At 50.9% G+C, this 27,190-nt stretch overlaps 1 pseudogene; it reads right to left on the bottom strand.

The window, feature by feature from the left end:
* LOC139361119 (SH3 domain and tetratricopeptide repeat-containing protein 1-like) overlaps positions 1 to 27,190 on the bottom strand; it is a 51,682-nt pseudogene that overhangs the window by 5,049 nt on the left and 19,443 nt on the right.

The following is a 27,190-nucleotide window of genomic DNA, read 5'->3' as shown; positions in this document are numbered from 1 at the left end:
GTCCCTGGACTGGAGCGCCCTGGCCCCTCAGCCCATAAGGAGCACTGACACGGTGCCAGTGCGATGCTGAGGAGGGGTGGGCACCTGCTGGCCAGAGGGGTGCAGACATCCCAGGTCTGAGTCTGCCAGTCCCAGCTCTCCACCCCTGCAGGGCTGGGGGCAGAGGGAGTACAGGTCTCAGCACCTTCCCGCGAGACAGACCCGACCCAGCAAGGCCTCAGTCTGGCTGGCTTGGGCCCCACCCCATTGCACCTGCCCTGCGCTGGGGTTTCCCTGTCTGTGAAGCACATGGTAAGACACTGGCCCCACCCCACCCTTCCTGGGTGATGTGAAGATTCAAGGTGTCTCGGGACTCCAGGAAGGAGTTGCTCGGTGCAGGCTGGCACCCTGGGCAGGCTTCCTAGAGGAGGCGCTGGGATTTGGGTTGGATCTTGCAACGTGGATTCCACATGAGGATGATGCCATCCTCCTAAATGTCCTCCTCCCGACCCTGTTTTTGTTAAATGCAACTTGACACTTGATTGTCAAGACTCAGCTTTGGTGTCACCTCCTCCAGGAGGGCCTCCCGACTACGATCCCCCTTTACCCAGAGGCCACCATTGCCCGCTCATGTGTCAGCCTCCTTGGCTGAGACTGAGTTCTTGGTGGGGCCTGGCCAGCTTGGGAGCTGGGTTGTATCTGCTAACCTTGCTGGCTCCTCCAGCCAGGTGCAGAGCTCCCGGGAGGCCACTGGGCCATTCCTAAGGAAGGCTGGAACCCAGGCCTCTGGGGTCTGGGTGGAGATCCCACTCCAAGGGGGCCGGGAACACCCCGAGCCCTGCCCCTCCCACGCACCTTCAGGTCGTAGATGATGTCGCCGAGCACCAGGTACACCTTCAGGTAGTAGAGGGTCTCCTGGTCGAACTCCAGCGGTGAGTTGCAGAGCGACAGGGCCTTGAGGTAGAAGTGCTCCGCCAGCTCGCCGTCGCCCAGCCGGTGGTAGGCCACGCACTCATTCAGCTGGTCCCCTGGGGTGCAGGCCAAAGGGGCAGGTGTGAGGACGTGGCTTCCTGGGGCAGGCAGGGCACAGGCCCCTTAGGAGCAGGTATGCAGACCCCGGGCAGCCCCTGGCTTGCCTCCAGGCACCTGCAGTCACCTGGGCAGCTCTGGCCAGTCCCTTCCGGGTTCCCAGACTCGCTTTCCCATCTGCAAAGCAGAACTAATAAGGCCTGCCCCCGTCTACTGTGAGGCTTTGGCAAAGTCGGACTTGGATGGCCCAGCTCTGCCTACACATAGCCACCTGCCTTTGCTCACTGGTTTTAACCAGGGGAGCCCAAAAACCATGCAGTCCAGGTGCTCCCGGGCACCAGGGCTCCAGGCAACCCACAGACGTGACATCCGACTCCTGGGTGTGTCACGATCAGAGCCCCCTACCCTGGGGAGTCACTGCGTGCCTGAGCTCCAGGTCCCCCCACAGATGTGCAAACCCACCTTGGCTGTCTCTGATATCTTTCCCTTTTCAGGGCGAGTGCCGTGGAGCCTGCATTCAATGCATTCCCACACAGCTGCACACCTACTGTGTACTGGGCCCGGAGCACAAGGCGCTGGGGCATGCGGCCTGCCCAGGGCTCCCTGCCTCTGGAGGCAGACAGACAACCCTGGCACAGCACCAGGGGATGCCCGACCTTAAAGGGCAGGCTGCTGGAAGGGGAACTGGGACTTCATCAGCCAGAGAGCTCTGTGCTTGATGACGGTGGGAAGGGCACAAGAGAAAGGGAATATGCCATTCAGCCAGGCACAGGGACCAACGAGATGCCTGGCATGTCTGGAAGGCACAGGCCACACTGGGCAGCCCTTGTGGTCAGCAGCGGGAAGAGGCAGAGGAAGCAGAGCTCAGCCAGGCAGGGGGCTCAGCACCGCGTGAGAGACCTCGGGATGTGCCCCACAGCCAGACGGGGAAGCCAGCTGGCCAGATCTGCCTGCCTGGGCAGAAGACCAGGAAAATCTGGCAGGTGTTTCAGCTCCTTCCCTGAAGACCTGGAGGCTGGGCTCTGGCAGAGTGTGGGTCCTGGCAGGGTGGGGGCTCAGGGGACTTACCCAGAGTGATGCTGAGTGCTAGGGCCATGTGGGCAAACTCTGTGCCCTCCTGGGCTTCCTCCAGCGTGGCCAGCAGTGCCACCAGCTTGTTGCACAGCCACAGCTCCGCCTTGCAGTTGCCGGTAGTCACTGCTGGGGCAGGGCCCGGTCCTACCACACAGGCAGGTGGGGTCAGGCTTCCCGCAGCACCCACCTTGCCCAGCGCCCCCCTCAGAGCCCGAACATGTGCTTGGAGCTTCCCACGCCCCAGCTACCCCTGGATCTCGACGCAGCTCTGTGCTCTCAGATAAAGCACAATTCAAACACACAAGTTGGGGGCTGAAGAGTCACCCGAGGTCCATCCAGCTACACCCGGCAGCCTCAGACCCAGCCTCTCCCACCTGGGCACCGGGGGTCTGACGGGGGGGAGCCAGCACTCCTCTCTAAAAACATATTTATCTCTGCCCAGGGCTGAGCCACACCGTGAGCTCAGAGAAAGGGAGAAGCCGTCCCTGCTTTGGGATGCATGCAGTCCTGGACCTCCCACTGACATGCTGTGTCCTTTGACATGTCCCTGTGCCTCTCTGAGCCTCAGTTTCCTCATCTGTAAGATGGGGACAGGACTTCCTGCTCGTGGTTGCTTGAGAGCATCAGGTGCAAGGGTAAGGCCATTGCCATGTCCAGGCCCCAAGCATTTGTCCCAGGCACAGTATCATTCCCGGTGAGACCACTAGGAAACCAAGCATGTGCATGGGTGGCCCTGCCTCCAGGTGCGAGGCCTCTGCCCTGCCACACCTGTGCCTCAGCCCTCCAGGTGCCCCCTGAGGCTCACCCACATCAGCCCACAGGCCAGCTCACCCGGTAGAAGGACACGGCTTTCTCCCGCTCCCAGGCCCCATTGAAGAATATGTCTCCAGCTGCCTCAAACAGCTCCAGCCCCAGGTTGGGGTCGCCTGTGTACAGGGCCACATTCTGTGCCCCCTGAAAGGAGGCAGAAGTTCCCTCAAGACCCACACCTGGCGAGGTGGCCACGCCCACCCTCGCCAGCCTCCTTCCTGTCACACACTGCAGGTACACCTGAGCATTTTTCAGACCCTGGGCATTAGGGCTGCCCCCACCACTGGATGAGGACAATGAACTGATGAACCTGAGTGCCAGGAGGTGACTGAGCAGCTGCAGCCCGGGAGCCCGACACCTGTGAATCCTACCACCAGGGCTAGCCCTAGCCCACTCTCCCTGCATTCAAACCAGTCTCCGTGGCCCCCAGCTTGCTGGGAGCCCATCCCCTGGCTCCTTTCTGCATTGCCACATCCCTGCCACAGCTCCGGACTGCACACCAACAGTGTTTGTGGGTGGGCCTGGTCCCCTCTTGGCCATGAGCTCTTGATCCCTCTCCTCAGCTCAAGGAGGTATACAGCAGGTGCTCAATGATGAAAGCTTCACCAGGTTCATGGGCTTCACAAGTTGTTCCAGATCACACTGTTTGGGAAAGCCTCTGAAAACAGCCGCTACGATAGATGCATTTTGTAAGGAGATGTGCCACGTGTCGCCTGGAGCAGGTTCTTCTGTGTGTTAACTGAGTGGCCACATTATTTGAGCATGTGCTGTACACCAGCAGGTGCTGGGCACTGTGAGGGGCCCCGCCTCTGCCCTCAGGGAGAAGATGCTGGCCACTGGGGGAGGATATGAGGGAACCAGTTGGACAGAGGGAAAAGGCATACAACAGATGCTCAGTAGTGGCTTAGGAATGAGTGGATGGATGGATGAATGGATCAATAGATGTATAGACATGGATGGATGCTTGGATGGATGGATGGACAGATGAATGGGTGGGTGGTTAGAATGATGTGTGTATGTATGGGTAGGTAGACAACGTATGGATGGGTGGAGGGTAGATGATGTATGTACATATGGATGGATAGATGGGTGGATAGACAAATGTATAAACATATGGACAGATGAATGGAGGGATGTATTAATAGGTAGACTGGTGGGTAGATGAATGATGGATGGATGGAATGATGAAGAGGTGAATGGATGGATAATGGAAAAATGGATGAACAGGTGAACAGAAGGATGGATAGAAGGATGAACAGTTAGAAGGAGGAACAGTTGGATGGATGATGGAAAGACAGATGGAAGGATGGATGATGGATGGACCCACAGGTGGATGGGTAGATGATGGAAGGATGGATGGATGAACAGGTAAACATGATGGACGGATGAATGGATGGGTGGATGGACAGGTGAATGGATGGATAGACGGGTGAATAGATGGATGATAAAAGGATGGATGGACAGAGAGTGAACAGCACAGGGGCCCTCCTGCAGCCCTTGCCACTCACCTGGATGTACAGGTCCACCAACTCGCTCTGCTGCAGGATGTAATAGATCTTCCCTGCTTGCAGCCAGGCATGTGCCGCCACCTCTTTCTTCTGGAGGTCAATGAAAATCCCCAGACTTCATTTGGTGTAGTCCAGAGCGGATTTGTAGGCCCTGGAATCAGACACAGGTGTCAGAATAAGGGCTCTCATCCTCCTGGAACCAGTCTGCCTCCTCCCATAGGTCTGGTGACACATGAATCTGGAATGTGGGGACTGGGAACGGCCCTCTTGTGTGTGCAGTGTTCTGCCCTTCCCAGGCTGCTGGGAGGGCCAGGGTGAACACACACGGCATGGAAAAGATGAAGGACATCCTTCTGAGGGAATCGAGCATCATGCTGCCCTGTGGCAGGAGGAGTGTGCTAGTCCATCTCCCCTGCCTCCCAGACAGGGCCTCTGTCTTCTCCAGACGCACCAGGAGCCGTTAGTATTCAGAGGCTATCTAGGCCGATGGTTCTCAAGATGTGCAGGCATCGCAGTCACCTCGAGACCTGTCTGTATAGCTTGCTGGCCCTGCCCCCAGAGCTTCCGGCTCCACAGGCCTGGGGCAGACCCTAGAACTCCCACTTGCCACAAGCTCCTAGGTGACATGGATGCTGCTCTGCTGGTCCAGGCACCACACTTTGAGAAGCATGGCTCTAGCACACTGGCCCATTTTCCTTCTGTGAACCTGAGGCCAAGACTGCAGCCAGTCTCCCAGGTCCCCATGGAATCTGGCTCCTTCTCTGCTCTCTCAGTAAGTCCGACAGTCGAGAGGGTGTGACTGCAGCAATGTCACCGGGCCCTGTGAGTGGGGTGGCCAGGGCCATGGTTACCCCACCAGGTCAGGATGCTCGGGGGAAGCCAAGTGGGCCACATATGGGACGTGAGACCTTGAAACCCTGCCCCAGGGAAGCGGGTGACACAACGGGCTCTGGCTGCTGTGGTCACATTTAAGGGGACAGATGAAGGCCAGGAGTGAAGACTCGGGGCAGGCAGAGGTCAGATGATGAAAGCCACCCTAGTAGGAAGAATAGCCCAGACTGCACGTACTGCCTCTGCTGGGGTTGAGATGACCTTTGGGGAGATGTGCAGGCAGGGATGGGAAGACGTGTCACCCAACGAGAGGCTCAAGCTGGGACTCGGGCCATCCGCAGCCCTGGGACGACCCCAGGCCCAGCAGCTCAAAGAATCTGATGCCAAGAAACCAGATGATCCCAAGGACAGGGGCTGCTGGGGCCCTGGGCCAGCTTCCCTGTGCTCCCCTCCCTGCCCTGCCCCCCCCCCCGCCCTCTTTGTGCCCCTCCCCGCAGTGGGGGCTTGGGCGCTGGGTTCCTGGAGGGTCTCCTTCTAGTCAGAGAATGCCCCTGGGGAAGAAGCCTGGGTCTGAACCCCCCACCCCTCCTTGGGCAGATGTGTGGGACCGGGGCCCCTTCACACGGTCCTTTCCAAAATCTCATCCCTCCTAGGGCCAGGAGTGGGTGACAGGCCTGTGCTGGGAAATGGGCAGATTTGGCCACAGCCCCTGGGGCTCTGGGCCAGGCCACAGGAGGCACCTCTGAGTGGTCTCACTATGCCATGACGTCCATCCTGGGAGGATGGACAAAGCGCTGCAAGGCAGAGGGGATCCACAACAGCATCCCTTGTCTTGGTCATTTCCCTAGACTCAACTTCCTCATCTATCCTATATCCTATTCCTGCGGCCTAGCTTTCGGACAGCCCTGCCCACCTACTGTCCGTTCACTGCTCAGTCTGCAGTGACTGTTCTATAGCACTCCATGGCTCCCCAGTGCTCTTGGGGAAAAGGCCAAGCCACAGCCTGAGGCCCCAGGCCCTGCTTAGCTCTCCAGAAGAGCTTCTCACCATCCAGCACCCAACCCACCCACTCCCAACTCTGCACCTCCCTGTGTAAGCCCGGCTCACTCAACCCTGCTCACACTCCCGCTCACTCACCACCATTCACCCACCGCCACTCATCCTCACTAGCTCACCCCTGGGCCTTCACACAGGCTACACCACCAGCCCCTCTCCCCTACCACCACCATCTATTACTTGACTAAATCCTCTCAACCCTCTGGTCCCACACTAAAGAGGCTTCCTTAACCCGGGGCCAAGTGCTGCCCCGCCATCACGCCACTCACCCTTTTGTGGCTTCTGTGGCCTGAAGCTCACATTCCCACGTTCAGCCCCTGCCACCCAAGGACCCCACAAGCCCCATTTGTGGGTGGGGCCTGGCCCACTCTGCACAACAAACTGCTTTTGCATGAACCGCTCTGCGGCTTTGGGCAATCACCTCCCCCGTGTCCTCTGTGAAGTGGGATGACAGGTGCACAGGCTGCCGATATACCAAGCAGATAACATGGGCACAAGAACCGGCGTTCCAGGCCTGGCTCATGGCGGGGCCCCAAGTCCCAGCTCAGCAGAGCCTGCCTCGACCCCAGGGTTATGTCTAGGGATTCCCAGCATGCAGGACTTTCAGTGCTCAAGGCAGGATGGTCCCTGGGCAAACCGGGAAGAGCTCGCTGCCCCAGTAGGGCACAGAGGGCCTGCCCCTGCATGGGAACGGCCTGTCTCCAGGGCGCTTGCCAACATCTGCTGTTGGCCATGACGCAGCACTTTCGATGGTGGAAAAACCATCACTTGTTTCTGAATCACAAACCCCAGGTGTGCCCTGACCCAGGTGGCCCCAGAAGGTGCACAGGAGGAACTGGGGCACTCACTCTCCACGTGGCCCATCTCCACGGCGACCAGACGGGCCCACTCATAGTAGCCCTTGCCCTGCTGAGCCGGGCCCTGGTGGGTGCAGAGGTGGCCCAGCTGCAGGAGCACATGGGTGAAGTCCCGGCCACACTCTCCACAGGGCAGTCTCGAGAACAGCCTCATGGCCTCCAGGAGGTCGTGCTGGGCCAGCCTGCTGGCACCCGCATGCAGGCACCGGGCCCCGAAGTTGGCCAGCACCACTGCCTGGTTCCTCCGCTGGCCCAGGTCCCGAGCCACCCGTAGGGCACGGTAGTAGCCCTCGGCTGCCTGCCTCATCCGGCCCGTCCTCTTCAGAGCCACGGCCACCATGTTGGCAATCACGCCCTCCTGGTCCTCGCTGGCCACCACTGGACAGACTGCAGGATGTCCAGGCCACTGGGCTCTGCCCATGAAGCACGTGCAGGCAGTCCACGATGGCACGGACTCCGGCAACAGCACTAGCTTCCACCGCCTGCGTCAGGAAGGTGATGGCCGGGCCGTGGTAGCCACGGTGGCTGTACAGCTGGACCAGGCTGGCGTGGAGAAGGCCGCGCAGCGCCTGGCCTGTGCCCGGGGTTAGGGAGGCCAGCGCTCGCCTGAGGTAGTGGGAAGTCTGGGTGGGCAGGCTGTGGGGCTGGAGGACGTTCTGGAGCACCAGGTTCACACTCCTCAGCAAGTCCTGTGTCCTCAATGAGGCCACCTTCACACAGCTCAGCACCAGGTGGGGCAGGCACTTGCAGCTGTAGATGTCAGCTAGGAGTAGGTGACAGTCTGAGAGCCACGAAGCCTCTGGGGCTCCCGAGTCCCTGTGCAAAAGCACCAGCTGCTCTAGGAAGGGCAGGGCCTCCTCGGGCTGCTTGAGGTGCACGTGGTGCCTGGCCAGCAGGAAGCAGGCCCGGGCCTTGGCCTGCAGGCTCTGGCCACCCACCGCCTGCCGCAGCACCAGCTGCAGGAGCTCTCCCTCCACCTCAGTGCTGCAGATGTGGCCAGGCGTCCCCAGGAGCAGGGCCACAGCTTTGGGAACCACCTGTGTACACTTCTCCCGGTTCTTCTGCTTCCAGTAAATACTGGCCAGGTTGGCGGACACAGCCACCACCAGGAACAGGTCCCCAAAGCTGCCCTCCAGGGCCCCCGGTGCTTCCTCAAAGTACACCCAGGCCTGGGACAGCTTGAGCCTCCTGCTGCACAGCCGCCCCAGGAGGAAGCAGAGCCTGGCCAGGGCCATGACAAGGCCAGCTTTCTTGGCTGCCCCTCGGGCCTGTGCCAGACACCCAGTCAGCTCCTCGTCGCTAAAGCTGCAGAACACGCTGCTCAGCCATGGCAGCGCCACGTCAGCTGGCCTTGTACCCGGGGGCATTCAGGAATAGCAGCAGTGAGCTCAGGGCCTCTGGGTCCTCCCGGTCGTCCTCAGCTTCCAAGCAGAAGGAGGGCTCCTCGGGGTCCTGCAAGCTCACGTTGCTGGATGCTGGCTCCTGGGGGCAGCCTGGGCAGGTCTTACATTGTTCCAGAACATTCTTCATCTTCCGCAGGGTCTCCTGTGGCTCCGGGCCCAGGCAAGGTGGAGGTATTTCTGCAAGTCACAGAAACACCTAGACAGATTAGAGTCCAGCAGTGAGTCCTTGGTCCACTGGGGAAAGGGTCCCCGCATCCCTGCCCCCTGTGTCCCTGGTGCAGCTTGCCATGAGCCCTTGAGAATTATGCGCAATACAAACCCGGGGCCTGGAGCACGTAGGAACTCCGGCACTATGGGGACAGAACACGCAGGCCCGAGGCCCGACTATCCTACAAAATCACCCTCCCGTCCTGCTTTGTCGCCCACCTGACAGCACGGTTTTAGGGCACTATGTCAGCTCAGTGATCCCTCAGAGATGCCTTTCCCTTTAGAAAGCAAGCCTAACTGGACCCATGTATATGCAGCACTACAACTACAAATGTAACTTTTGTCAGCATATCCGGCCCCCCGATGGGGTAAAGGAATCCATGAAATCCCCAACAGCCAATCAGCTATTGATCAGCTCAAAAGTTGCTATGCAAAATTGGTAAAGCCACCGACAGCACAGGACAGAGATGTTGTACCCATGTACCCAGCTCCGTGCACGGAAACGGACCATCCCTGCAGGAAGGATGGGAAAGCTTCCAGGCCCCTGTGGCCACCTTCACCTTGGATGGTCTGAAAACCTGAACCCCACAGTTCCTAAAGGGTTAACAAAGGCCAGGCTGCTCAAGCAGCCCGCTGGCATCTGCTGACTTCTTAGCCAAAGCCCCCTCCCAGAGGTGAGCAAACAAGCGCATTTCCTGTTGGAAAACCTGGGATGAAAGGAGGCATTACTGGGAAAGAAAAAACCTAGATTTAAACAGACTCTGTTTCAAGCTCACATGTAAAAAGTATTTTCAATACAAACTGTCTCCTTATTCAACTGTAAAGCCTTGGAATTAAAAAAATAAATATGATTTAGAGACAAATGTCTGACTTGACTACACTAGATTAGCTAAGAAATCTCCCCCACCCGGCAGAGGCACACAGCCCCTCCCAGCCACTACCCTGGCCTCGAGGGCAGCTGGAAAGCCACGTGCCTTTGTTCCAGGGACTTCGGCAGAGGGTGGAACCACCCCCTCCCCGAGGCAAACCTACAACAGCCTTCCCTTCCCCACTGGCTTCGCGGGCCGCCTCTGGGACCTTGTGCCTGCATCCCAAATGTACTGGGATGGATCCCATTCCCAGGGAACTTCCAAGGGCCCTTGGGGCGTCCACATCACCAGGCTGTCCACATGCGGACCCTGTGTGAGGGGAAGAGACAAAGCCGTAGAGGGGAGACGGGAGGGCCTCCCTGAATCAGCCCCTCAGGAAGGAGCAGACCCTTCAGGGACCTCAGTTGAGGCCCCTGCAACCTAAGACTCTGAATTCTGCCACCCACTGAGGGCAGTGTGGCCTCCCACCTCTGAGGCAGAGCACAGGGCGAGCTGCAGCTTCTCCAGGTCATGAGAAAGGAACCCACAGCTACACGTGGGTCCCAGCAGTGGAAAGGATGCCCCGCCTCTGTCGGGGACCAGCATGTTCACTGGAAGAAGTGTGGGAACCCACAGCCTCCAGTGCCAGAGTAGATGGGAGGTTCAGGCCCACTTCAGGCGACGTCCCCCCAGCCCACACCACAGAAGGGTGACAGCCGGATCCAATGCCCACCGTACTCAGCTCTGTCACCTCCCCCGGCATTACCCCAAGGCCCAGCTCATAACCAGAGGAAGCCTGAGCCACGGGCAAAACCCACCTCGTTCCTGCGGCTGCTCGGTCTCAGCTTCCTCTACTGAGTCTGGCAAGGGAGAAAAGAGAAGCCATCAACACCCCCAGCCAGCGCCTCTGGTCCCATGTCAGCTTGAGTTGGTGTCGGTGTTGCAGGGTGAGAGCATTGCAGGGTGCAGGGCTTGAAAGTAATATCATTCTCTTCCCTCCTGGATCATGGGAACAACATCACTGGGGGGTGGACACTTTCTGCGATATTGGGAGTAACATCGTCTTCTGTGCCTTGGAATATTAAGGACAATATCACGGGGTGGGGGGATGGGGGCGTGTACATCTTCTGCAATATTGGGAATAATATTATCCTCTCTCCCCCTGCAAATTCGGAAAGCTATCACATAGTGGGTGTTCACCTCCTGCGATATGGGGATTAATACCATCTTCTCCCCTTCCGGATATCAGGAAGAGTATCACACGGGGGTGTACAGTGTCTGCGATACTGGGAGTAATATCAACCTCTCGACCTTGAGATATTAGGAACAATATCCCAGGCTGGGTGTATGCCTCCTGCTCTATGGGGAGTCATATCATCCTCTCCCTTCCAGGATATTAATAACAACATCTCATGGCGAGTGAACACAGCCTGCGATACTGTAATTATTATCCTCCTCTCCCCCTCTGGATACTAGGAACAATATCACAGAAGAGCTGTACCCTCCCTGCGATATTGGGAGTAATATCATACACTTCTGTGAATATTAGGAGCAATATGACCGGGTGGCTGTCCATTCATTGCTATGTTGGGAGTCATGTCATACTCTACCCCCTGGATATCAGGATCAGTGTCACAGGGTGAGTGTACACCTACTGCAATATTAAAACTAATATCATGCTCTGTGTCCCTGGATATTAGGAATGACATCACAGGTATGTGTACACCCCCAGCGGTATTAGAAGCAATAATATTATAAATTATTAAACATCAATGATTGATTTTAATAATTATCAGTCTGGTCTCGAACTCTTGACCTCAGGTGATCTGCCCGCCTCAGCCTCCCAAAGTGCTGGAATTACAGGCATGAGTCACCGTGCCCGGCCAACACTTCTTGATATCTCTTTTTGGACCTCAAATTTAGCATGCCCAAAACGCACTTTTGATTCCCCCTGCTATAACCCACTCCTCCCAGTCTTCCCAATCCCAATAACAGCATCTCTAGTGTTCCAGTTACTCAGACTAAAATCCTTGACATCATCCTTAAAACTTCTTTTTCTCTCTCTTGTCATCCAACCCATTTAAACTCTCCTTTCAAAACATATGCCAGACCTAACCAATTCTCACCTTCCTCATCATTTCCAACCAGGTCCAGCCCTCATCATACCGCTCTGGGTAACTGCAAAAGCCTCCCAATCGCCAGGCACAGTGCCTCACGCCTGTAATCCCAGCACTTTGGTAGGCCAAGGCAGGTGGATCATCAGAGGTCAGGAGTTCAAGACCAGCCTGGCCAACATGGTGAAACCCCTCTACTAAAAATACAAAAAATTAGCCGAGCATGGTGGTGGGCACCTGTAATCCCAGCTATTTGGGAGGCTGAAGCAGGAGAATCACTTGAACTCAGAAGGCAGAGATTACAGTGAGCCGAGATCGTGCCATTGCACTCCAGCCTGGGAGATAAGAGCGAAACTCCATCTCAGAAGGTTAAAAAAAAAAAAAAAAGCCTCCCAACCCACCTCTCTCCTTCTGCCTTTCACCCTACCCTGCATTCTACCTTCCACTCTCAAACATTTCAGAAAAAAAAAAAATTATATCCACAGAGAGAGAAAGAGAAAATACAAATGGGGTGAAATGTTTGGGGAATCTGAGGGAAGAGCATATGGGAATTCTCTCTACTATTTTTGCAACTTTTCCAAAATTCTGGATTATTTCGAATTCAAGAGTTAAACAAAGAAAAAAAAACAAAAAACAAAAAAACCACTATCTCCTTTTGTGAATCCATCCTGTCTTTCCCCTGGCAACTGAAGGACGTTCTCAACTAAACACATCTATTTTTTCATGAACAGTAAAAGAATCCTTGCCTAGTTTTGTCTTTCTGTGCTTGGCAGTAGAAGTGTGTGTGAGTGTGTGTGTGTGTGTGTGTGTGTGTGTTTCATATATATGTGTATATACGTGTGTGTGGTGTGTGTATATATAGAAATATATATGTGTGTGTATATATATAAATATATGTTGCATATTGACAATGATAACGTGTATATATATAAATATATGTGTGTGTGTATATATATGTAATACATACCCCATAGCCTGTCCTTAACCAGTTCTAAACTTAGTGGGAAAAATACATACCTAAGCAGAGAATTTCAAAATAATATGATGAATATTTTGACAGAGGGATGCGTTGCTATGGAACACGCTGCTAAGACACAAAACCTCCTAGATGGGACAAGGAATGAACTAAGTTTTGCACCTATAGGCACCCCCACTGATATCCTCACAAACTTTTATAGTTATATGCATTTGCTTCCCCCGGAACCCCCGTTTCATAAGGGTTAGTCCTAGAGCCTAGTAAGTTCCTACTACAGCTGGCACACGTATGCCATTCAAGAAACAGTGGCTGAGTGAATGACGAGTTAAGAACCATTTGTCAGCCAGTGCTCAGTAATACAACACGCACTGGTATGCAAATTATATTTGTGTTGAAAGCAAGGGCAGGATCACAAATTGCCTTTCCAGAGAAAGCAAACCTCAAAAACTTCTTTGCCCTAGTAAAGCACGTTATAAGAAGCTCCCCTTATATAACAGAAAACCTCCTCATTCGTTACCAATGGCACGTAAACCTAGTACGCCTCCGCCTCTGATGACATCTCTTCCATCCCCAGGGCTAGATAAAGGAGGTTCTGGAAACCCTGGTAGTTGTGAAGGTGGCTCCCAGCTCTGACAGTCTTGAACCCTGCGGCGCGGAGGTCACACAGCAGAACAACAACCGAGGGAAGCATCAGCAGGCTCCGAATATGTTTGAACCAGAGACGGCAAATAGGCTGCAACCAACTGAAAACACCAGAGATTCACGGTGGCCACCTGAGGGGTTGTGCTCTTAAAATACAAAAATTAAAAATAAAAAGTAAAAAAGTGAAAAAGGAAGGGGTCAAGAATCCATCAGGTCTGACTGAGACATGTATCAGTGACTAACACCACATATGGCAAAAGCACTCCGGTACGCTTTGGGTCCCCACAGCTTCAGCAGTATTCAAACGCGTGTGCTGCCCTAAGACTAAGCCATGGGAATACCCCCAGCAACTCTGCCAGGAGAAACAGCTCACATGGATTTGGCTAGAAATACAGTTGTCTTTAACAAATTAACACTGAATAAATCCTGACTTATTAGAGCCTGCGAGAATGACATTCTCAATGATAACAGTTATCACTACAATCTCCAAACATCTGCAATCCTGCAAGGAGGAACTGTGACAGCGCAGGCCACATGTCCAGAATGCTTCCCAGACTGCCTGTTACAGAATAAAAGAAATGAAACCCCCCCTAAGAATGTCTTCACTCACATTTAGCCAGTTGTTCCTTTGTGTGCATCTCTGTGCTAAAATGGCCATTCTTCCCCACAGCCTGAAGTCCTATGCTAAAATAAATGAGACTCACATGAAGCCAGAAACGTTCAGATGCGAGGAAACCAACACAAACGAAATGGGCTGGAGAGTGTGGCCAGGAGGATGGTACTTCCCAGGAAGCAATTACTCCATCTCTGCCCACGAAGCAGGCAGCTGTCACTGTCCCCCAGGCCCACGCCAGCCACTCGCAGTAGGTTCTAACCAAACTACCTCCAACAATCAACGTAAATACACCACACAATTGGCTTCTGAAAGGACACCTTGCAACCAACAAGAAACTGTAAGCACAACTTTGAAAAACTGTGCAACTAAAAACCTTGGAGAGGGATAAACACTGCCACATTTTGACTCAAATACTGTTACGTGGTAGCACTGCAATAATTCACTGAAACGAAAGAATGAATGAGGAATATGTTTACATAGGAATCAGGGGAAGCATGACTAATCATTTAAAGAAACAGGTCAAGAAACTGCTAGGTTCAGATGCTACCGTGAGACACTGTCAGGGCCTTAGGCAAATTCACTTCTCTTGGTCGTGTTTCCAGGCTCATCAAAAACCAGCTTTGGACTAGGGAACCTGTTGCTTTCCAATGCCTTCCTTCTGCGATTCCAGCCCAGATTGTAGGACTGCTCTCCCACTTGGTATATGAAAGCGCTTTCAGTGTATAATAGCAAGAGTACATTTCTGTGTTGAAGGCGGTCTGGGACCTACTCTATGAGGAACAATATCACCATGTAACTTTAAGCATCATGACAAGGCGCACTCTAGAGAAGGATAACACATAGGATGTGGCCTCACGCCTGTGCATGCCTGGCAGGGAGATGGGGAATAAGATGTGGCCACACGCCTGTGCGTTCCTGGCAGGGAGATGGGGAAGTCTCATTTAGTGAGGCCAGGGGGGCCGGTTGTACCTTAACATCCGCAGTCCACGTCAAGTTCGCAACGTCCTTCTGACATCAAACCACAGGTATCACATACTTTTCCATCCTTTCCACCCAAGATTAAAATATGCAGAGCATCGTGATAAAGACGCCTCCATCACCAGCATGTTGGCTCTCGTTCTGTAGAATTACATACTTTCGGTGCAAAATGATCCCCAGGCTGCAGCGGCAAGCAAGACTGGCCTCCATGGGGACAGCAGGTCCTGCAGCTGCCACCACTCCTCTCGCCACAGTCTGATGCAGCTGCAGAGAAGCTGTGGCTGAGGCCATTCACTTTGTAAGAGAACCGCACAGGAGGGAAAAGGTAGGGAAGGTAGGGAAGAGGGCAATGTGGGCCTCTGAGTCCAAGCCAAGCCATCACACCCCCTGTGACTTGCACGTATATGCCCAGATGGTCTGAAGTAACTGAAGAATCACAAAAGAAGTGCAAATGCCCTGCCCCACCTTAATTGATGACATTCCACCACAAAAGAAGTGAAAATGGCCAGTCCTTGCCTTAAGCGATGATATTATCTTGTGAAATTCCTTTTCCTGGCTCATCCTGGCTCAAAAACCTTCCCCACTGAGCACACTGTGACCCCCCCCCCACTCCTACCCGCCAGAGAACAACCCCCCTTTGACTGTAATTTTCCTTTACCTACCCAAATCCTATAAAACGGCCCCACCCTTATCTCCCTTCGCTGACTCTCTTTTCGGACTCAGCCTGCCTGCACCCAGGTGATTAAAAAGCTTTACTGCTGACACAAAGCCTGTTTGGTGGTCTCTTCATACGAACGCACATGACAGGCAGGTGCAGAGCCAGGGAAGGACCTGTGATGAGAACAGAAAGGAATTCGCCTCCCTGTACGCACACTCGGATTTTATGACAATGTGGGCAGGGGGCTGAACTGGATGCCTGAGAACATTCCTCCAAGTTCTTTTGCTGATTTTCTAAATATTGATGTAAAATCTGAACTCAGACAAAATTTTTTTAAATCGCTTTAATCAACATCTTTGTCTGGTGCTCAGCATCATGTCCACATGATCATCTAGAAAACCAACTTCTGTTCTAAGGCTCACATCTTCCTATAAAGTCCCAGGGATTTTACAAGGGAATGCACCTCTCATTCGCATCTAGAACACACACAACTACCATTAAAGAAATGCTTAATTTGCTTACACGATTTTTTAAACACCCAGATTTGAAATACAATAGAGAAGATAACTTTTTGATAGTTCCGCTTTTGAACTGCGAACTGCGAACTGCGAGTGGAGAAAATAACCTACCATGATTTCTAACCAGTCAACAACCTGTCTTCCCTGGCTGCAGTAGGAGTAGTGTTTCTGAGCTCTTTCTGGGTTCTTTCTGAAAAAGAACCCAGCTGGTTAGGGGACAGATAATCAGCAGTTGTCAGCGGGCTTCCCGGGTCCCACATCCCCACGTGATACATGGAAGTAAAAAGCTATCAATGACCAAGCATCTGAACGCTTATCCCACCTCCCCATCTGCTTCTTCTGCCACGCAAATTTAAAATTAATAAGCCTGGTATTAGAGAACAGAGTTGGTGCTGCATCCGTCTTCCTAAAATTATGGATAATTACCAGCCCATAATGGCTTCAAATCAGATTTGAGTAGTCCCTTAGACAGGAAGCTAAAGTGCCTCAGCCCTAAACTGAGAAGAAAACAGAAACTGGAAGGCTCTAGGTTTGATTTTTTCCCCCTTGTTCTAAAGTTGCTGTTCCCAAATCTCCTTCTACTGTCTTGTTTATAAAATGTATGGGAAACAGGGAATTTAAAGACATTATAGAAATGGCCACTTTTTCTAGGTACAAACTTTGTGAACATGATTTTCAGCTGCTGGGCTTTTTCTCCACAAACTGTGAGCCTGGAGTACATTTTCTCCCTCGTGGTTACACATTCAGAGTCAGGGAAGGTGGCTTTAGCAGTAAAGAGGGGACTGCAGTGAGAAGTGACTGGGCACTGAGAAGGGCAGACAGGGACTCTACCTCGGTGGCCTGCAGTGCTCCCGGGCCTCGGCCTTTACTTTTCTATCTGTACAAGGGATCTAAAGGCCCGTGATTCTAGGCCACGACAGCTCTTCATACACACATACGCAAACATCACACGCCTATGTCAAAAGCTGTGACACGCGGCTGATTTCCTGAAGAAGTTATCTTGTATCATTTCTACTCAAGTACTCCACCTCCTTCCAGACAAGTATCTGAGGATGATGGGCTATCCCACAGCAATGTGTGTAACTCTCCTGCTCACGATCCCCGTTCACACAGCGTTTTCCAAAAGCATTTGGCGTGAAGTGACAGAAGAAAGAAGAATAAGGTTCTTTCAGCCCATTCATTCATTCATTCATTCAACAAATATTGACTATCTACGTGCCAGGCACTGGTATATCACCAGGGAGATATATATAGATATAGATATAGATATAGATAGATAGATAGATAGATCTCAGATATAACAGGGAACATATATTTTTGTAGGTGGAGACAGACAACCAAAAAGCATGTTCAAGAGTGATCAATGCTGTAGAGGAAACACACCAGGAAACAGGAAAGAACAATACCCCTAGCCACCCTACACTGGGGTGATGCTAGCGTTACAAAATGGAAACAGCGGCCGGGCGCAGTGGCTCACACTTGTAATCTCAGCTCTTTGGGAGGCTGAGGCAGGCAGATCACCTGAGTTCCAAGATCAGCCTCACCAACACAGCGAAACCCTGTCTCTACTAGAAACACAAAAATTAGCTGGGCATGGTGGCACACGCCTGTAATCCCAGTTACTCAGGAAGCTGAGGCACAAGAATCACTTGCACCTCGGAGGCAGAGGTTGTAGTGAGCCGAGATCGCAAGGCTGCACTCCAGCCTGGGCCGAGACCGCACCACTGCACTCCAGCTTGGGCTGTGATCGCGCCACTGCACTCCAGCCTGGGTGACAGAGCAAGACTCTGTCTCAAAAAATAAAAAATAAAAATACAATGTAAACAGAGAATAAGATACCAAAAGAAAGAACATGAAAGATTAATTGTAACAAAAGGCTTTGTAAAAGCTGATACTTTCCTTTCTTGTCCCTTACAAATGGAAAAAAAGGGCGGGTAGGGGGTAGCATCAAAATGATGGTGATGTTTGAAGCTGGCTTCGGGTTTCAGATGTCTGACAGCCACACTCATGTACTTCAAGGAAAAAGCTCTGTAAGCCATCTGGGCAATGGTTTAATGTCTTTTTTTTTTTTTTTCCAGAGAGTTTTTAAAATACAGGAAAACGTGTGTGTTTCTTTAGCTGCCCTGTGCCCGCACACGTGCAAACTGTGCTAACAGATTTTTCCACGTTTTGCTGAATTTGCCAGCTTGCCATAAACAGGCTTCCATATCTTTTCTTAATTGTCTATAAATAGCACAAACACCCAAAAATGCAAATCAAGACAAACTGTCCCTTCAACTGCTGCTGCCATGATGACAGTGAGCGACAATTGGCCAAATCAATACGCGGAGACTGAAGCTGTTGGGCAGAGAGCACAGGGCCGACTGCTTTTCCCATAGCGCTTAAAGAAACAAGCAGAAACGGCTCTCCACACAGGACAGACACGTCCTTTGTTCTTTGAATAAATACTGCCAATGCCCAAAATACTTTCTCCATCACACCATCTATATGGAATTCAACTTCCTTCCAATACCACGAGTAACGCCAGTGATAGACTATGTTTAGCCATAATGACCCATTAGCATTCTTTTTCCTCTAAAATGTTGAAAGAATAACATTGAGTGTGCACTCACGAGGTGCCAGGCTCTGAGTTTTATCTCGTTTAGTTCTTGTTGAAATCCTGTAAGATCAGTACCATATTCTCTCATTTTTCATCAGTGAGGAAACTGAGGCCTAGAAAGGCTAAGTAAGTTGTCCATGGTCACAGGTTATTTAGGAACTTTTCTCCAAACTTTCAAAAGTTAACTACTGTCACTATTACAAATGGGTTTCTCTTTGTTTGTTTGTTTTGAAACAGGGTCTTGCTCTGACCAGGCTGGAGTGCAGTGGCGTGATGATGGTTCACTGCAGCCTCGACCTCCCGGGCTCAAGTGATTCTTGCATCTCAGTCTCTCCAGTAGCTGGGATTACAGGCATGAGCCACCACACCTGGCTAATTTTTTAATTTTCATTTTTTGTAGGGATGGTGTTTCACCATGTTGCCCAGAGACTGGTTCTGAACTCTGGGCTCAAGAGATCCTCCCATGTCGGCCTCCCAAAGTGCTGGAATTACAGGTGTAAGCCACTGTGCACAGCTCTACAAATGTGACTTATACAAAGTCCGAGCAGTGACAGGAAGAGAACAGAGACTTCAGCGAAGTCTCCTGACTGTTGCAACACCATATCCCTCCTCCATACCGTAACGTGTCTACACCCACCAAGCTCCTAGACGTTGAAGGCAGGCCAGCTCAGAGACGAAACAGCAGTAAAGAAAGAGAAGGTGCAGACATGTGTCTTGATTTCAGCGCCAGCGTGCCTCTCTGCCCTGCAGCTGCACAGGCAGAAACCAGGGGCCGGGAGTCTGAGACAGTGCGTTTGGTTCCTGGCAGGTAATATTTTGGGAGACCATCCCATACAATTAGTGTTACACTTCTCAGAAAGGAAGTGTGACTTTTATAGAAAAATCGCTTCCATTTGGGAGAAAGGTTTAATAAAACCACAAAAGGATAATACATTCATACAACAAATTAAATTCATCCGCCACAAACTGAAATCCCAAAGCTCTCTGGGCCGCTTTTCTGAGCTGAAATTCAACTCCAGTTGAGAAACAGGTCAACTTTCCTAAAAAGATTTCTTTTTCACATGTCTTAAATAAAAATTCCTTTCTCTCACTTGTCATTTTCCAGATTTAATGGCTCTGTTGGCCTTCCTCTCATTTAGGCCATGAGCACTGACTGCATGTCGGCTACGGCCAGGACTCCAAGGGAGGCACCCTGGGGAACACAGATGACCACAGCACAGTGACACCCTCAGGGAACACACACGGGGAAGGCAAGATGATACAATCGCAGCCTTCACACAGAAAAGAACTTGGCATCCATACCCCGTCCCATTTCTAGAAAACAACGATGCTGAGTCAGAAACATTTACCGAACAGCCTGCAGTGTGGAGGCAGCACCAGGGGGTCCATGCGGGGAAGAGCACCTTCAGAAGGGGGCATGCAAACAACCTGGAGGCAGGAGACGCCCCCACGCACAAGGGCCAGCCTGGGGCCCTGCGGAAATGCCCATGCATCTGGGAGGAGGGAAAGAGGACAAGATACTTAAATGCTCCAAAATGAATAGAAACCTCCCAAGAACCTCCTCCGAAATGGGGCAGGGATTTACAAAAGACCAAAGCAAGCATGCGCAGTTACCTGAGCAGAGCGCCACGAGAGCGAGCTATCGAGGAAGAAACAGGGTCCCTAGAAGCCTGAGCCTCTACTCCCAGCTCTGTGACTCATTCACCCTATGACCTTGGTGAAGGCTCTTAGCTTCTGCGAGCCACAAGAGAATCATGGGAAAACAGAAGATATGAAAACTGCTCTTTTTCACAGAACTGCTGAGGGAATAAAATCAGATAATGGATTTTAAAATTCTCTGTGAATTACGAAGCAAAATACAAACATATGAAATCATTCTTACCATTAATAACAGCACTGTAAAATTAAGAGCAGAGTTAAGACTGCAGCACTTTGCACCCCCCGACTCCCCAGAGAAATAGTGAGTCCAGCCGATGTATTCGGGCAACCCCAGTATCTAGGCTTCGAGAGCCTCAAACAGCTCATGAACTCTGACAATATCACTCCAGCCCAGTGCTCATTAAGTTCTCCAAGACAGCCAACTGACAGAAAATACTACAGCTTTTTCAGCTGGGCTTGAAGCGCTGCAAGCTCACAGCACAGCTAAACAATGAAGAGGTTTTCTGCCACTAGACTCAAAAGCTGGCTTTTGTAGATTCCCATAGAAAGAACATTCAAGGCCAGGCGTGGCGGCTCACGCCTGTAATCCCAGCACTTTGGGAAGCCGAGGCCGGAGGATCACCTGAGGTCAGAAGTTCAAGAACAGCATGGCCACTATGGCGAAGCCCTGTCTCTACTAAAAATACAAAAATTAGCCAGGCATGCTGGTGGACACCTGTAATCCCAGCCACTCGGGAGGCTGAGGCAGGAGAATCGCTTGAACTCAGGAGGCCGAGGTTGCAGTGAGCTGAGATCACGCCACTGCGCTCCAGCCTGGGCGACAAGAGCGAAATTCCATCTCAAAAAAAAAAGAGCATTCTTTTTTGCTGATGTTAAATTTCCTGTGCTTAACACAGAGAAATCATACAACACTGAAATCCTGAAAAACTTATCATAAAAAGCATTTAGTGACTGAAAAGACATTCAATATAATCTGTAACAGTGAGTTCCCCTCCTCTTTCCAGCCAGCTCCACTAACGCTGTGACCCTTAACAATGCTTTCACTAACACAGAGGAAAATTAATAGGACCGCTTACCCCTCTCAGCTGACAGTTAAAGCAGTGCTTCTCCCTGGGCTCACTAAAGATGACCTTTACCCAAAACCAGGCTGCAACGACCCCGTAAATGTTGACTAACAATTTCAAAATTCCCATGTTCTTTGTCCACTCCTAAGGAAGATGAACTAAAGCCAGGTGTCTCCAAGTCAGAACTAACAGAGGCCTTAAACATCAGATGGCCCATCCCCTTCTTTCATAACCGGGGGGATCTAAAGCCAAGATTATGGAAGAAAACAGCCTGTTTAGTAACAAAGCAAAAACCAAAGCCTAGTCACCTAACCTCTGGTCCAGAACTCCTGCAGCAGTCCAGCACCCACACAGGATGCGTCTCCCTAACCAGAAACTCCGAAATCCACAACTTTTTGAGTGCCGACGTGATGCTCAACGAAATGTTCATTGGAGCAGCTCAGACTCTGGAGTTTTGAATTCAGGATGTTCAACTAGCAAGTATAATACAAATATTCAAAAATCCAAAAATGTAAAAAAATCTGAGACACTTCTGGTTCCAAGAAGTTTGGATGAGGGATATTCAGCCTGCATTTTTTTTTCCCCCTCTAATGAAGGAAATTAAAAATGAGGTCCGAGCAAAGCCATTCAATCCATACTAAAGCCATTGAATAGTTTAATTAGTACCCATTGAAAGTTAAGTGCTACCCACAGATATTTGAAAGGATGAATACATACATGCCCATAATCCCAGAATTTGGAAGGCCAAGGCGGGAGGATCACCTGATGTCAGGAGTTCAAGACCAGCCCAGCCAGCATGGTGAAACTCCATCTCTACTAAAAATGCAAAAATTAGCCGGGCCTGGTGGCTCACACCTGTAATCCCAGCTACTCGGGAGGCTGAGACACGAGAATCGCTTGAACCTGGGGGGAGCATGTTGCAGTGAGCCAAGATCACACCACTGTACTCCAGCCTGGACGACAGAGCAAGACTCTGTCTCAAAAAAAAAAAAAAAAAAAATTAATTTAAATTGTGTTTTCACATGGAGCGCATGTTCCCAGAACACAAGCCCTGCCCTATGCTCCAAGGGCACACAGGGTGCCCCTTTATCTTAATACTCACCATATTCTATGGCAGCCGTTGGCGCGTGTCTGTACGTCACACTAGACTTCCTGCGCATGAGGCAGGGATCATATATTATTACCTCTCTGTCCCCAATGTCTGGCCTAGAAGACACTCAGTAAATGATTACTGAACTAAGTCAGTTACTAAGACATTTTAAACTTGTATTAACAAAATTGATTTAGGCCGGGCGCGGTGGCTCAAGCCTGTAATCCCAGCACTTTGGGAGGCCGAGGCGGGCGGATCACAAGGTCAGGAGATCGAGACCACAGTGAAACCCCGTCTCTACTAAAAAAAAAAAAAAAAATACAAAACATTAGCCGGGCGCGGTGGCGGGCGCCTGTAGTCCCAGCTACTCAGGAGGCTGAGGCAGGAGAATGGCGGGAACCCGGGAGGCGGAGCTTGCAGTGAGCCGAGATCGCGCCACTGCACTTCAGCCTGGGCAACAGCGTGAGACTCCGTCTCAAAAAAAAAAAAAAAAAAAAAAAAAAAAAAAAAAAAATTGATTTAATAAGTTTGCCAATGCAGCGTTCATACCACACAGCTTAAATCTCAACCTGCAGATTTATCTTGTGTTCTGCTAGATTATCACCTATTAACATTCAGAAGACACCTAGTGTGTGCTAGGCATTACTAATTGCTGGGGACCTAGCAGTGACAAAACAAAATTCGTTGTTTAAAGAGAAGTTCTAGTGAAAAGAGGAATAGAAGGAACAGGCTAGATTGATGAGAGAGCTAAGAAAAGGACAGGCTGCCATGGGAAGCACCTGGTCTTGTGTGGATGGTACACAGTTAACGAAGTCTGAGTGCTTCGTACAGCGTAAGATCATCTCCTCCAAAGAAGCTAATGAAGCTTTGATTCCCCAGTACCACAAGTCACCACAAAGGTGCGCACAGCCACATGCTTAGTGTAGGAAGTGAAACCAAACAAACAAAGTTCCAACTTCCAGAGGCAACGGTCCAATTATGAAATCTTCTGGCTACGTTCAATTGAAATTCAAGGTATTCAAGAGGCCAATATTTAAGTGATAAATTAACTCAATCACTTAAAACTAGTCTTTGGTTCAAGAGGTAAGGGTATACTACCTTTTACAAATTTATTAGCTCTTAATATTTACATTTAAATATGATGATGACGGTGTAATAATAACTTCACTGATAGTTTCTATGTGTTAGGCACCAAACTAAGCACTCTACACACACATTTGCACAATCCTGTGAGATGATAATGACCCCTTGTCATCCCATTTCACAGATGAAAGTCAAGTTTACATAAGCTTAAAAACTTGCCCCAAATGACATAGCTAGTTAGCAAAACCCAGGCAGCCTGACTCCGTAGGCCTTGCTTAAAGAAGTAATATTTATAAACTGTCCAGCACAGCGGTGGTACAAACAAGAGTTTAATAAATGCCTAACGAGCACTTCATACCCAAAATCATTTCCTGCCAATCAAACGAGACTTACTCTGGTTCTGCATAACCAACTGTCAAATTATTGTTCCATGAAGAAAAGGTGGAATGGGTAGAGGTCACAACAGAGTGAATAACTGGTAAATATACTTCATGGCAGGTAGTAACAGGATGTGGCATTTAGGCTATTTCCACATTTGTTTGCATAACACTTTTTTTTCACAGTTCTAAAGCACAAGAGCCATTTTAAGCTGGTGAAAGCATAAGGCATGTCTACGATCCAGGACTCCAATTCACTGTGGATCAGTGGATCTCAACCTTTACGGTATATCAGAACCACCTGGGGGATTTTAACAACACTATAGCTGCCCAGGCTCCATTCCTGCAGATTCTATTTCAACTGGTTGGGAGTAAGCAACGCATGCTTTTTTCACAGCCCACCAGATGCAGCTAGGATTGCAAACCACTGTCCAAGACGCTCTCACACTTCCGCTCAGTTCAACACACACTCGCTGAGATTCTAAGCACTACGAATCGGGCTAAGTTAACAAGTCAGGCTCCACTCCCTAATAATATTGGCAAAGAAACCAATATCAGAGATTTATTCCAGTCCAAACCAAATAAATTGCCAGGTGAAAAAAAAGCCCTGGTATAGTTTGTCATACAAAACAACTTCCTGTATCTTCCCAGTCAGTAGTCTAGGGACTGACTCTGAGCGATGAGAATTCAGAACCAGGGGAAAATGCCAGTCTGAGGCATCTGCCACACTCCTAGCACACCCCCAAAAGCGCCCAGCTACACTTCACATCCACTGTCCTAACAGGGGTCAAAATAGAGAAGAGCAGTGCAATACAGAAAACAGAGCCTGCTGGACATCAAAAGGCTGGGGAATTCCAGTCCTAGCCCTGCTACCAATCAGTCTGGTCACTTCTCTCTGGTCTTGGTGTGGCCAACAGTTACGCGAGAGGGTGAGGCATAAAAACACAGACGTTAGGCAACCTCCAGCATCCAAAATACATAGAAATTAAAAAGCATTAAGGTGATATCAAGGAATGTATGCCATCAACCAGAAAAGTAACTGAAGTATTCCTTTTCCCTTTTCTTTTTTTGAGACGGAGTCTCGCTCTGTCACCCAGGCTGGAGTGCAGTGGCCAGATCTCAGCTCACTGCAAGCTCCGCCTCCTGGGTTCACGCCATTCTCCAGCCTCAGCCTCCTGAGTACCTGGGACTACAGGCGCCCACCACCTCGCCTGGCTAGTTTTTTGTATTTTTTAGTAGAGACGGGGTTTTACCGTGTTAGCCAGGATGGTCTCGATCTCCTGACCTCGTGATCCACCCGTCTCGGCCTCCCAAAGTGCTGGGATTACAGGCTTGAGCCCCCGCGCCCGGCCCCCGCTTTTCCCATTCTTAAGAAATCAAAAGTGGAAGCAGAAAATTGAGCAATCAGCCTACCAAGTTGACTGGGGCAACAAAATACACTCACGGATTCTGCTCATAACAGCGGGGGTGACAAACCAACAGGAGAATTGCAGAGCGTCCCTCTCTCCTCTGTCCACCCATGCCATGAGCCCGTGAGTGCGTCCACATGCATCGCCCAGTCTCCTGTTCCACTGACGCCAGTGTCCACTCACCGCAAGCCTACTATGTGCCACATGTGCTATGATGCTCCCTCGTCTCATCACCATAGACATCCCTGCTGGAGGTGAGTATGTGACAGACGAAAATCACGGAGGCCTAGGGAGGTTGAGACCAGCATTCCCACTGTGGTGAGGGCGTGCTTGAGAGGGGACTCCACGGCTGGGCCCTCCATGCCGCTCTCCTCAGTGATCACTCCCAGACCAGAGGAGCCAGGGTGGATTGTCTTCCTCTCACTATTTTCAGCCCCTTGGCTGACCCAGTATTCCCCAGAAAGCTATGGAGTCCTGCCAGCTCTGAGGCCACAAAGCCATAAACGCACGGGACACACAGCCCATCTGTCTCTAACGGGTCTTTTACTTGTCATGCTGGTCATTTCTAAGAGCAGATGGGTTAAGAAAGACTTGGCAAGTTACCATGAAATGACCCCTCCGCTCCTACTCCCTGGGGGAAGGCTGACTAGCGAGCAGTCAGGCCGGCTTTCTTCCCCCACTCCCTGCATTCCTGTCCCCAAGGAGCCACAGACAATCTCACCAAATATAGGCAGGAGACAGCGGCCTCCTTCCTACAGCTGGAGTGGGGAAGGGTCCTCTCGGGCCTTTCAAACTTCATGAGAACCAAACTGTGAGCTGTACTGACCCGGGCCTCGCCCATGTTGCAGGCATGTACAACACAGGCTGTCAGTGGTATCATCAGGCAGAGCTACGAATGTGCTTTCCATTGTTTTCATACAATGATTCCAGAACCGCTATCCACACAGCTCCACTTCTCACACATACGACGTGCTTCACGGATTACACAGCATGTTCACCATGCCCCTCATCCGCTCCTCCCAGCAGCCTTGTGTGATCCCTTGAGTATGCTTCCTCATCTCCATTTCTTAAGAAATGGAGTTTCTGAGGTTATGAAACCAAAACTTTCCCAAGAACATCCAGCTAGAATTAGAACCAGGATATGAGGGCTTCTGATTCTAGAACCAGTATTTGTGCCACTGTTCCACATGGGCCCCTCCAGGGATTTCTGCCTGATCTTAAAATGCAGACAGCAAATCCGTCTCTCTAGAGTCCTGGGGTTCCCAATAGACAAGAAGTAAAACTTCTAACAGAAAGCTTGTACTTATTTGGAAGGCTACCTGGGATATTTCTTTTAAGTTAGTTTGTTCATGTTTTGGAAAGATTGTTCCAATGGCAATGCAGGGAATGAAGTGTAGAAAGGATTCCATGATGAGGCAGAGAAACAATTCGGTGGCTCTTACAACAGTCCAAATGAGGCATGAGGCGCAACCAGAAAGGACGGAGGGAAAATGCATTGGAAAGAAATGCAAAATGAAGTCCACTCAGACCCAGGATGGAAAAAAGGAGATTAAGCATGATGGTGGTTTCTAGTTTGAAAGACTGATGAACAAGGATGTCACTAACTACTGCAGAGTGGTATCTGGGGCCTGGGTGCACCAGTTTGTTTAACCATTCACCTGCTGAGCAGTCTCCGGGCTGTTTCCAGTTTCTAGCCTTTATAAATAATGCTGCTATGAACAGATACATAGAGGCTTTTGTGTGAACATAAGTCTTCATTTCTCTGGGATAACCGCCCATGAATGTGAGTGCTGCATCCTACGGCA

This window comes from Macaca nemestrina, assembly GCF_043159975.1.
Source record: "Macaca nemestrina isolate mMacNem1 chromosome 10 unlocalized genomic scaffold, mMacNem.hap1 SUPER_10_unloc_1, whole genome shotgun sequence".
NCBI classification, from domain to species: domain Eukaryota; kingdom Metazoa; phylum Chordata; class Mammalia; order Primates; family Cercopithecidae; genus Macaca; species Macaca nemestrina.
The sequence above is the reverse complement of the archived record's forward strand: the minus strand, read 5'-3'. Positions and strand labels throughout refer to the sequence as shown.